Below are 13,398 nucleotides of genomic sequence, written 5' to 3'. Positions count from 1 at the left end.
ATTGTGTGGAAAATAAAGAGTTACATGATTTATTGCATTCAGCAGAACAGGTTGGAAAGCATACTTTGCAATGTGGTTTTGATTCCTTGGAGGCCTCCTGTAGGGCCGCCGTTACTGGATCTGTGATTAGAAGGCATGCCTGGCTCAAGGAGCAAAATCTGCCTGATCATGTTAAAGCTAAATTGTTGGATGCTCCTTTGCAGCATGATACTCTGTTTGGTAATATGGCAGAAGAGGTTTTAAAGAAAATGGAAGACAAAGCTAAATCTATGCAAACTGCAAAAGATTTCTTGCAAGTGCAGCCACCCAGGTTCAGTAGACACTGGCCTACTAAAATATGGTCCTTTCCTGTGTCCAACAGAGCCACTCAGGGCAAACCCAGGTGCTCAAAAGGCTCCAGATATCAATCACAGGGTTCTTACAGGTCAAAGCAATGGGGTGCCTCCACCTACAAATCTGGAAGTAACAAAGCACAACCCTACAGTAAGCAGTCTCAGTGACTTTCCTCTACCATCTCCAAGCACTTATCCTTTGGCAGCCCCCTTGGGGGAAAACTAGCACTTCATGCTCAAAATTGACAGTTAATTACCTAGGACAAGTGAGTATTAAACATAGTATTCCAGGGGTACAGATTTCATTTCCATACTTTGCCAATTCCAAACAGATGGCCGGATCTGCCACAAAACCAGTGGGCAGAGGCCCAGAAACAAGTCATGTTCCTCATGGATATGGGGGCTATTCAACCGGTACCAGAAAAGGAAAAAGGACAAGGATTTTATTCAAGACTTTTCCTGGTACCCAGAAAAGACAATTCATAGCATTCCATACTGGACTTATTGAATCTAAACACGTTCCTGGACATTCCAAAATTCAAAATGCTGACTTTACAACAGCTACTGCCTATGCTAGGCAAGAATGCTTGGTTAGTAACTCTAGACTTAAAAGAGGCATACCTGCATATCCCAATAAGGGAATCATGCATAAGATACCTCCGCTTCAAAGCAGGTTTTTTTGCATTACCAATTCTCTGCACTGACCTTTGGCTTATCTAGTGCGCCCAGGGTCTTTACAAAGTGTCTGGCACCAGTAATTGCATTCTGCAGACAAAAATTCAAATTTATCTTTATCTGGACGATTGTCTCATTCAAGCAGAGGACAAGGACACTCTACTTCAACATCTGGCATTTCAAAAAGGCTTCTAGAATGCCTTGGGTACACCATAAACGAAAAGAAATTACAACTGGTACCCTCTCAAATAATTACATTCCTGGGTGCAAGCTTGAATACAACTGCCCAGATGGCTTACCTCATGCCACACAAACAAAGGCAATTGACAACATATTTCAAACAAATGGCAACAAAAACCCAGTTATCTGCAAGACAAATTCTGCAGGCTTTGGGGTTCATGGTATCCTGCATTCTACTAATTCCATATACGAGACTGCATATGAGGAAACTTCAATGGTACCTAAAAAGTTTATGGAGACAACATTGTCACAGCCTGGAAACATTGATTCCTCTCATTCCCTGCCTACAACAGGAGTTTCTTTGGTGGGCAGAGACATGTCACCAAAACAAGGGACTGTCATTCACTCTACCCCCTGTCACCCAAACCCTAACTACAGATGCATCAGACTATGCTTGGGGGGCCCACCTGGCAGGAAGATGCATTCAGGGCAAATGGAGCCCAAACCAACTGCATATGCATATCAACCAGAAGGAAATGCTAGCTGTTCAGAATGCTCTGACAGCCTTCAAGGACTTACTTCATCCAGGACAATTACTGATAAAGACGGACAACACCACAGTGATGTGGTACATAAACAAGCAGGGGGGGGGTACAGATTCCTAACCCCTTTGCAGACTAGCCATGGCCCTGTGGAACACAGCCTTGACTTACCGAATACATCTTCAAGCTCAATTCCTGCCAGGAAAGCAAAATACTCTGGCAGATGACCTAAGCAGAAATCTTATGGACCCGCACGAATGGAGACTGGATCCACAAATCTTCAGCATGTTAACACAGAAATGGTGAAGCCCAGACGTAGATCTATTTGCCTCTCCCCAAAACTATCAGTTGGACAAATTCTGCACAAGAACTCATCACAAAAAAGCATGGAAAGTGGATGCTTTATCCTTCAGCTGGAAAAATCTATCAGTCTATGCCTTTCTCCCTCTGCCTCTACTCTCCAAGGTCTTACTAAAAGTCAGACAGGAAAATCAAAAATGATCCTAATTGATCCGGACTGGCTTCGCCAGCACTGGTACCCACTTCTAAGGAATATGTCACACCTTCCTCCATGGTACTTGCCTCAAACACCTCATCTACTGTCTCAGCAGAACTATCAAATTCTGCACACACAGCTCCAAACTCTAAATCTTGCAGCATGGCTAATCAACTAATTATTCAAACCACATCTCTCAGTAAATCTGTGATGGATGTCATTTTGGAAGCCAGAAGGCCTAGTACTACAAAATCTTATGCTGATAAATGGAAGAGATTCTGTGCTTGGAACCAAGCACAAGGATTAGACACAGCAAAGCCCAATATTCCTCAGATTTTACAATACTTAACTGAGATGCTTGACAAGGGCCTATCTTTTTCTTCAATAAAAATCCATGCCTCTGCCATCTCGGCTCATTGCAACACAGAGCTTCCCCTCTTTTCTCATCCAGTGCTTAAACAGTATCTCAGAGGAGCCAAAAACTTAAGACCTCCCAGGAGAGCACCAACTCCTGCATGGGACCTCAATTGTGTGCTGGAAAAACTCACCCTGCCTCCTTTTGAACCAGCAGCTACTGCAGATATAACATTTCTATCTTGGAAGACAGCTTTTCTTTTGGCAGTCACTTCAGCAAGAAGGGTTTCAGAACTACAGTTTCTCATGGCAGTGGAACCTTTCATCATATTTTACCCAGACAGGGTGGCCCTCAGGACCAATCCTTCTTTTATGCCTAAGGTGGTATCCAGTGTGGCTCTTAACCAGACCATTCACCTGCCAACATTTTTTCCCAAATCCGCAGAACAAGGGGGACTGGATTCTGCATTCATTGGATGTACACAGACAACTAAGATTCTACTTAAACAGGACAAAATCTCTAAGAAAGTCTGAGCAACTACTGGTAGCATTTGCTGCAGGATCAGAGGGGAAGGCTATATCAAAGCAGACTATTTCCAAATGGATAAGCCACTGCATTCGTTTCTGCTATTTGCACCATGGTAAACCTCTGCCCAAAGGAATCAGATCCCATTCCACCAGGGCTGCCTCTGCTTCAGCAGCTTTTCTCAGAGGGGTCCCAACCAGAGACATTCTAGAAGCTGCTACTTGGAGCTCTGTTCATACATTCACAAAGCATTATAATTTACCTCTCTTCTCTAAATCCAGGGCAGGCTTTGCCACTGCAGTCCTGCAGGGCCTTATAGCTGCTCCTAATGCTGTTTAGTTCCATCCTCCCATCCATAGCTTTGGGATTCTACCCAAATGTAATGACTACAACGTGAAACACAAAGAACATAGTACAGTTGTGTACACTTACCATAAATGTAGATGTTCGAGTGTATTCACTGTTGCAGTCCGGGTTACCCACCCGCCATCCCCCATTCAATACTTTTTCTTTCCTTCACTATACTCAAAAGCCTTTGTGGTGTATTTGCTTTTAGTTGAAGGTAAATTTTATGTTTCTAAATGTGCAATTATATATTTACTGTTTATTTATATATATATTTTTGCTCCCCATTTGGGGGGCACCTGACATCTGGGGCAAGAAAAACTGATTAAAATGGCGTCAGCTGCATGTTTTATACCCCTGACAACCTGACATCATGGAAGAGGAGACAGCAACTGACACAGGACCCAAGACTTTGTTATTCAGGCCGACTGAGGGCAACCTGCCAGCAGATTACCCAAATGTAATGACTGCAACAGTGAATACACTCGAACATCTACATTTATGGTAAGTGTACACAACTGTACTTTATAACCCCCCTGTACTCTTCCCTCATCAGGCCAATAGTAGAGTACAACGCTCCCTTTGGTATGTTCCTTTCCAAACACCTGCAGCAGTTGGAGAGACCATCATTGTCTCTTTACACTGTGTCCTACATACTGCTCAGAGGTGACCTGTGCTGTGCATGTAGACCAATCTCTGACCCAACTTTAATAGAAATGCATATTTGCAAGTCAAATGGCACATGGGTCACTTGCTCAAATGACCTTAACCTGGTATGTGATGAGGTTGAACCACCTTTGGAACAAGCTTCTATTCATGTTAAACAAACCCCCTTACTGGCCCTATTTAGGCATAATTTGGAGGATTGGATGGGTAACTGGAAATTCAACCCGGGAGTTCCACCTGTGTCCCTCTTGGACAGGGGCTATAGGTGCTGATTTTAGTGTCTGCTTGAACCAAACACCCTTGGGAACTCAGCTTGAACTTGGCTGGGCTTGTAAGGGCCCTGTGGCCGATAGCTTAGTAACCTCCTATGATCATAAGTTCCAGAGCAGGCTTTGCAAAGACCATTCTCCTGGATTCTTATCCTTCCTCCTCCCTCCTCCCAAGCTTTGGGAATCTACCCATATGACACTGAGACAGTGTGAATGATGCACATAGTACAGTTGTAAGTCATACCCCTACTTACCTGTAACAGTAGATGTTCGGATTTCATACTGCTTGTTGTGTTGTTGGTTAGCTTTGGTTATTTGTGTCAGTGTTTTGTGGCTGCAAATTGGCTGGCTTCAGGCAATTCTTGCTTATGGTACTTCTTGGTTCTTCCTACTTGGCACTAAAAGCCTGAATAATTGACTTTCTGAGACAGGGGGTTAGGTTTCCACTGATGCAAGGGGCTTAGCCAATCCTATATCACAGAGAGTCAGAAGAAGGGATTATGGGTGCTGGAAAGTTGTCTGTGTGGGTGTTTGTGCAGGCACAGAACCCGTATGCTATTGATTCAGGGAGAATTTTGAACATCTGTTTTTACAGGTAAGTAGAACCTGTGCAGCTGTATTTTCTGTCCCATCATCTGCATTAATCTTTTTGTATTATTTGGCATACTTTGTGTAACTTGTGTTTTCATTTGTATGTCTTAAGAAAGTACTAATTTTATCTGTCATTTTGTCCTTGTCTGCTCATCTTAGACTGCTTATTATTTGTATTCCTGGCAAATACTAGTCTGCCAGCTAGCTGGGCAATCAGGCATATACACTGAGTCATCCTCCACCATCACCACCACCCCATATGAAGGACCACCTCCCTGGTACTTAATCTGTTCTTTTTCTGGCTGTTGGCAAACCTTACTTTGAGGTACTATGAAATGGGTAAATTCACTGATACTTTCTCTTGGGGACCTTTCATGTGGATTTTCTAATGTATATGTACATGTATTTAAAACAGTGTGCTTAAGATATAAAACAGAGTAATTGTTACTCCTCACTAACTTAAACCAGGACATAAGCAAAAATGATACATAAATGCTGATACATTCACCCTAGAAAATGCAAACAAATAATAATAAATATGAGCATGTTATTTTTCATATGCCTTCCTCTTGAGTAAGCACTGCATAGATATAATATCATTAAACCCTGGGGGGACTGAAGCATTCAAAAATATCTGTCACCAAAGCTCTCTTTAATTAATAATTTCCATGGCCCACCTCTGGGGCTGACCTCTAATTTCTCAGTGATAGCAAAAAAATGATGGTCTGGAAATTACTGAATATGCTTATAGAGTGCATTCGTAGATTTAGCCTTTCAAATCTCACAGTTATGTTTATAGATACCATCTCTAAGCTTGCATTCTGATTTGCAAATATAAAAACTATTACTCTGGTGACGTACTACAGCATAAATAATCCCCTTTGTGTGACAAATTTTTCAGGGATTGAAGTGGATATGTTATTGATGGCAAGGCCACTGCACACAAAAATGAAAAGGCATTGTGAGCATGCCCCACACTTAGTCATGCGCCTCGTAATTGTTTCATCTTTAGAATTATCCATAAAATCATATATGTTTTTGAAACAAATATCTTTTTTATAGACTATAGACTATGATAGGGGCTTGTTTTATCTTTAGAATTATCCATAAAATCATATATGTTTTTGAAACAAATATCTTTTTTATAGACTATGGGCCTGATTTACGAAAGATTTAATGGGGTGCAAGAAGAGTGTAGGAGCTCATGGAGGCAGTATGTCTGCCGTGCGATCCAGGTACAGCCAGCAGGGGCGTGCACGAGAGCTGCTAAAGCTACTCTTGCACGGACAGCGTCATGGTATGCAAATTACCTCATTTGCTGCTAAAAGCGGTGCAAATGAGGTAAATTTGCAGTCCAGGAAACACTAACCTGTCCGTGGCAGATAAGAGTTATCTGCAGAAATGTACTCTGTTGGTAAAGGAGTAACATTCTGCAAATAGCTAAACGGAGCTATGACAGCTCCAAATAAAGGATGCATACAGTTGAGGAAGCATGCCAATGGCCAAGTATAAGACCACTGGCATTTATAAATGTTTAAAATCTAACTTTTTTTCCCGATCTCCGATGTTTAAGCGTACCGCAGCACCGCACAAATGTGCAGCGCTTTAAAAACAAGAAAATAATTTAAAAATAGCCAAAAATAGCCATTTTCACTAAAAAGCTTATCCTGCCAAGCAGGTGAATGGTAGGCTGAAGACAACATGGCCACTGACTACTGGTTGCTAAGGGGGGGAAGCTCAGTGTAAGAGCTATAACCATGCATTAGTAGGCAATCCTATGCAAATAAGGATAAGGATAGTGAATCCCAATTTTCCCCAGCATGTGAGCCATGTCCCAAGAGTGTAAGTGTAGGAGTAGGTGAGTAGTAGAGTAGAATATAGGTAACATCATGAGGGGGGGGTGTCAGAAAGGCTGTAAGCTTATTGGAGCACAGTGTCTTGTGTTTGCCCTGAGTTGCTCAGGATTGCAAGAGGCGTGTCTACAGTTGTCCTTTTTGAAAACCAGAAACCAAAGGTGCACACCATGAAAATATCTGAAATTTCTTGCAAATGTGCACACAGCGTGTGCGCTCGTTTGTGCGGCGCTGCCCCGGGCGGAAACAGAAAGGGAAAAGGAAGGAAAAGAAATAGCAGGAAGTTAACCAGGGAGAACTAGCAGAGCTGCCAGATGAAACCAATCAGAATCAGCCAATTACACAGGCAGTACAGTAGCCCAGCCCAGCCCAGCACTTTAAACTCTGCAAACAGCATTCTTCCCTGTTTTTTTCTCAAGAACTCTGCAACACTGCAGTATACAAAGAGGGAGAGCTTAAAAACGTTAAAGTCAGACAAAATGTTAGGGGCTGCTCTTGCTATCATAAACCAACATGTGCAAGGTGCTGAGGGTGGTGATGTTGTGAAAGCTGCTGAGCAACCCACAGTGAGGAGACAGAGAAGAGTGTACAGACCCAAGGTAACCTACCAGGGGCTACATGAGATGGAGATAGTGGAGCGCTATAGGGTAGACAGAGACCTCCTGCAGCAAATTGTTGAGCTGTGCTGGCCACGCCTCACACACAGAACCAACAGAGGGGAACCCATCCCAGTGGATACCAAGGTATGTGTTGACTTAAGAATACTAGCTACAGGTACCTTCCAGAGACCAACTGGTGATATGATGGGGATTTCACAGGCATCAGCATCCAGGATACAGCACCAGTTCCTGGATGCCATGTCAGCACATGTCGGTGAGCACGTATATTTCCCCAATTCCCGTGAGGCATTGGCCAGCAATATGCATCTTTTCCACCAAATAGCAGAATACCCTGAGGTAGTGGGTGCAATAGACTGCACTCACATACACATCAAAGCACTACCCGGTGAGTGGGGTAGGGTCTACATCAACTACAAGGGCTTCCCCTCCATCAACTGCCAGGTCGTGTGCGATGCCCAGGGCATAATAATGAATGTGTGTGCTGGCTGCCCTGGAAGTTATCACGATTCCCACATCTGGCATCTGACACAGCTGTACCAGAGATTTGCCATTGGGGACATCCCTGATGGTCACCTAGTGGGGGATGCTGGATACGCACTGGAGCCATGGCTGATGACACCCATCAGAAATGCACACACACCTGAAAAAGAACTCCATAATGAGGCACACGCACAAACAAGAAACATAATTGAGCATGTGTTTGGGATGCTCAAGTCATGGTTCTGGTGCCTGGACACATCTGGTGGAGCCTTGCAGTACTCACCAACTACATGTACCCAAATTGTCATGGTATGTGCCATGCTACACAATATGATCCTGCTGAAACAGCTGCAGCAGGAACAACATGGGAACAACATGGGGCAGGGCCAAACAGCCCCCCACCATTGCCAGGGCCTGCACAGGCACAGCGTGACTCAGAGGAGGAACAACCTGAGCCTGTCACATTAGGCAGAAGGAGGCATGCCCAGTATGCCCTGGCCTTGGCAAAGAGGCAACGCATAGCACATACACTGACTCAGTAGGAACCCTGGAAATGACACCTCTCTCTGACTCGCACATACAGTAAAAGAGATGCCTAACTTGACACTACTTGTTTTCAAACATGTATAGGGAGTGTAATATGTGCATCCGACATAGGCAGCCCTGCAGCACCACCTGAGGCATGAGTCCCTATTTTAAGCAATATAAAGCACTGCTAAGCAAATTTTACCAGTATTTAGCATATTTAAATACAATTGTGTGTAGCTGCACACCGCCCTAACCAGCGCAATGTCGGGCAACGTTGGGCAATGTCGAGCAAAGTCGGGTAAACACGCTCACACCTGCTTTACTGTTCCTTAACCAGTCAGGTCTTCCCAGCAGGAAAATAAAAAGCAGTGACAGGGCTCAAACTCAGGATACTGTGCACTATAGTCACAGTACTGAACCACTAAGCCATGACAGCATTTCACTGGACCAGACACAACTTAAGTCACTCACACATACCAGTTGGGGGGGGGTCACATACCTAAAAGTCACAGCCAGCAGGACAATTGTAGACAAATGCAAACACAAACAAATGCTGTATCATGCCCTCTGAAGAGGCATATGAGTAACCTCCCCCCAGGCCTATGCAGACAGGTAACAGCAGGCCAGGCAGTGGGTTGAGTAGGCTATGAAGTCACAAACTAATATGCGTGTAATTGGAAGCTAAGGTCTGTAGTGCAGTGGTATGCCTCAAGCCAGTACGATAGGCAACAGTACAGACTGAAATGGAGTACCTGACATAGCAGTGCAGGCCTAGCAAATGTGTATAAGTGTCAGGTGTACCCCCTCATCCTATGTACACCCACAGTAACAATCAGGTGTGCCCCCCCGGGTAGAAATGTACAAATAATAGCTGTCCCCCCTGTATGTAGAAATGTTGGTAAGTCTATGCAAATTGACTCATGGAAGCCCTGCAGGCACAGCATGCTTCCTGTCGATGTACAACACAAAGGTGAGCCCTGAAGTAAAAACCAACTTGATTTTTCACACACATATAGTATATATGCCCATAGTGGGCATGCTCACACACACAAACAAATTTAGACAATTTCAGTCAGCAACATAATGAAAGGTCATACTGGGCATGCTCACACACTTAGGCCATGTCTGAGTACAGCAGTGGGTCACAAATATCTGGCAGTTGCAGTTCTTACTCCAGACACTTGTCACTATTCACCAATCCTGCCTTGCGCACACAGTGATATGAAAACAGACCCATATAATATATTGGACCCCTGTCGTAATCAAACTATGTACTACAAGTACTTAAGTTGTTCAAAGAAAGTGAAAATCCAAAGAAGATCAATAAATCTCCGATCAGTATCATCAAGAAACAATGAGCACTCCTAGCATTATCCAAGCCATGTTCTGGCAAAAATATTGCCAAAGAGTCCATAGAGAACCATGAAGCTTTCTTTCGCTATGTCATAAATATCAATGTAAACTCATATATGTTCTGAGTCTGTGCAAAGTGTAAATGAATACATGTACATGACTGACATTGCCAACATCTTGTCAGACAGGTTCATACATATTTACCCCCGTCTCACTGACAAAAGGGCCCATTACCAAACCTGGAGATTGTGAAAATGCAGAAATCACATATACAATGGTTAAACAGCTCTTTCTAAACCTAAAAACATGGCATCTATGGGATGACATGGTTTCCCTGGCTGTGTAATATGTGAACTCCAAAACAAACAGACCCTGCACCTGAACAGTCTGTTGAGACTCACCATCTGTACAGGATATAAAACTGTTGAATGGGTTACAGCAACATTTGGCACACTGGTGCACAACAGACCATGGGAACTATAGACTTATAAGCCTAATAAGCCTGATCTGCAAGGCCATGGAGTCCATCATTATGGGAGCCTACAAACACCCAACCCTACCCATTTTGGTTTGGTCAGGGGCAGATCATGGTTCCTAAACCTGCTAGACAGTTTTCAAGGCAGTCACCCAAGACATACATCAATGAAATGAGTGCCACACAGCCTACATAGACCCTGAAAAGCCCTTTTCCAACATCCCACACACGTCGTATCCACAAAATCAACAACCTGTGCATAAACACGTATGTCATCTGATGGATTGCCAACTGGGGCACAGATAGATCCCACAAGGTAAGAATTGTGGTCTTCTGTTCAAGCTGGTAACAACTGCTGTCCCCATGGCTCAGTCCTGGGACCCCTCCTGTCTGGTTTATACTTTTCAGAAATACAGCCAAACACACAAGGGCTATGTTTAGCAAAGTTTGTGGATGACTGCAAAAAGGTTTTCATAATAGATGTTTGGGACAACAGAGACATCCTTAAAAAGGGTCTCAGTCAGACAGATGTGGTTTCAAAATTATGGCCATGAGCTACAGTCATACAAATACCACACAAGTGCCAACACCCTAAATATGGAGGTAATAATAAGGGATCTATGGACACGTGGATAGTCATCTCTACTTCCAGAAACACATTCACAAAGTGGTTAGAAAATCATGCTGTGTGTTCCCACAAATTGCCAAGGTCTTTGCATGTAGGTCAAAGGAGGTTCCCTCTACTCATCAGTCATCAGACCCATCAGAGAGTATCACGGCACACTTGCGATGAATCTGACTAGGCACCTTCAGCAGCTGGAAAGACCACTGAAGTACTTCAGCAAGAGGATTACTGGCCTCAAACAGTTGCCACATGCAACAAGACTGAATTTAACTCAATCTGTACTCTGTTGCATACTGTCTACTCAGGCGATCTCTGCCCAACAGACAGGTCCATGTCCAATGCAGAACTGATGTACATGCACTATCTGAAGTAAACCCAAGCTCACTGTGCAACATGCTCTAGGGATATCATCATCACAACAATAAATAGAACATGTTGGAGGGATACATTACTAACTCACAGACTTCCCTTGCTTTGGGACAGGCTCCCAACCTACATTAAGCTGAGTCCCTAACTGACACTCTTCCAGAAGAGCCTTGATGAGTGTATGTAAAACTGAACTGTCATACTATGGATCACTTCATCAGCTGTACTACACAGAGGCCTAGGTAACTAACCCCATGTGTGGTGATAGCTGCACACTCTGGCCATACTAATATATGCCTTCAGGCAGATAGCCTATTACCTACCTATGTACCTATATATATATGTAGGGGAACACAGTATAATAAGCCAAAGATGGATGGGCAGAGATGTGTGTAAGAGGGTGACCATGACAGGGAGCCATCCAGGACTGTCCCACCCAGCACACATCCCAATGGCACAAAAGACATGAGGTGCACATCTCACCCACTGTATATAACAGCCACCAGTATCTGTAAGCATTACAGTGTATGTGGTCCATGTGCCTGCTGTACAACATGACTGTTCAATGAAGTACACATCTATCTGTAGACATGTACCTGTCACAATTTCTTAGGTATGTAGTAGACTATCTTCACAAAGGCATATATTAGCCTAGGCAAGTTGTGCAGCTTTCACCACCCCATTGGGTAGTCTCCCAAGCACTAGTTCTAATAGTTAGTATCCTAAGCCCCTTTCTAGTGGGGCTGCTGATGTGATTCCTGGCGTGAATTGTCTGTTTCCCATCCACTCATCAAGGTTCCTATTGAAGAGTGTTAGCAAGGGGCTCTGTCTGATGTACATTAGGACTCTGTTCCACAGTAAGGCAAGTGTCTGGGATGGTACTCTATCCCACCAGCATGGTGTATTCATTGCTGTGATGAGGTTCATATCCCTGGAGTGTGTAGTGCGACTCAATTTTATTATCCGTAGATGGAGCATGTTCAACAGTTATGTATTGGACATGGCTCTGTATGTTAGGCAGAGTGTCCCTCTGAGTAGGTGGTATGCAACGGAGAACAGATTTAGTTTTACCAGTTGTGTTGCATAACACAACTGTTTGAGGCCAGTAATCCTCTTGGTGAGGTACCTCTGTGGTCTCTACAGCTGCTGGATATGCTTAGTTGAGTACATCCAAAATGGTGCATTGTACTCAATGATGGGTCTGATGACTTAAGAGTAGAGGGCCACCACTACCTCTTTTGATCCTGATACAAACCCTTTGTTGATTAGGTGGGCCACATAGGATTTCCCAATTACTTTGGCAACATGGTTGTCAAAGGAAAGATGACTATCTACTTGTGTCCCCAGATCCCTTATTACCTTGTCAGTTTTAAGGGGTAACACCTATGTGGTAGTTTGTGGGTACTTTGTTTTCACCAAAGGAGATTACTATGCATTCTTCCACATTGAGCTTGAGGCCATGATTCTGACACCACACATCTGTCTCATAGAGTCCCTTCTGGAGAATATTTGTGTCATCCAGGGAATCTATTATGGCAAACACTTTAAAGTTCCCAGCAAACTTAGTCAACCACAACCCTCCTGTGTTGGCATGTACTTTTGAGAAGTCTATACCAAACAGGAGGGACCCCAGGACTGAACCCTGGGGGACACCAGTTGTTACCAGTGTAGAGTCTGACATGTAGCCAGCAACTCTTAATTTGTGGGCTCGATCTGTGAGCCAGTTTGCAATCCATCTTGTGATGTATGGATTCATGCCCAGGTTGGTGAGTTCATCTATGATACCTGACTGGGGAATGGTGTCAAAGGCCTTAGCCAGGTATAGGTAGGCTGTGTGGAGCTCATTTCAATCATCTGTAACCTGGGTAACTGTCTCAAAGAAATCCACCCAGTTCAGAAGGCGTTTTCTGCATTTGATGAAGCCAAACTGGGTGTGCTCAACTGTGTGAAGGTTCCCAATGTCTTTATTGTTGACTTCCATTATGATTGGCTCCATTGCCTTGTAGATCAGACTCGTCAGGTTCATAGAGCATGAATGCCAAAGGTCTTTTGTGGCCCCACCCCTGTGGAGTGGGAAGAACGTTGCTGTGCAACATTCTATGGGTACATATCCTGTAGAGGG

The sequence above is a fragment of the Protopterus annectens genome, chromosome 6.part0, assembly GCF_019279795.1.
Source record: "Protopterus annectens isolate FY-2018-M chromosome 6.part0, PAN1.0, whole genome shotgun sequence".
In the NCBI taxonomy this organism is placed as follows: Eukaryota; Metazoa; Chordata; order Ceratodontiformes; family Protopteridae; genus Protopterus; species Protopterus annectens.
Note: the sequence above shows the minus strand (reverse complement) of the source record.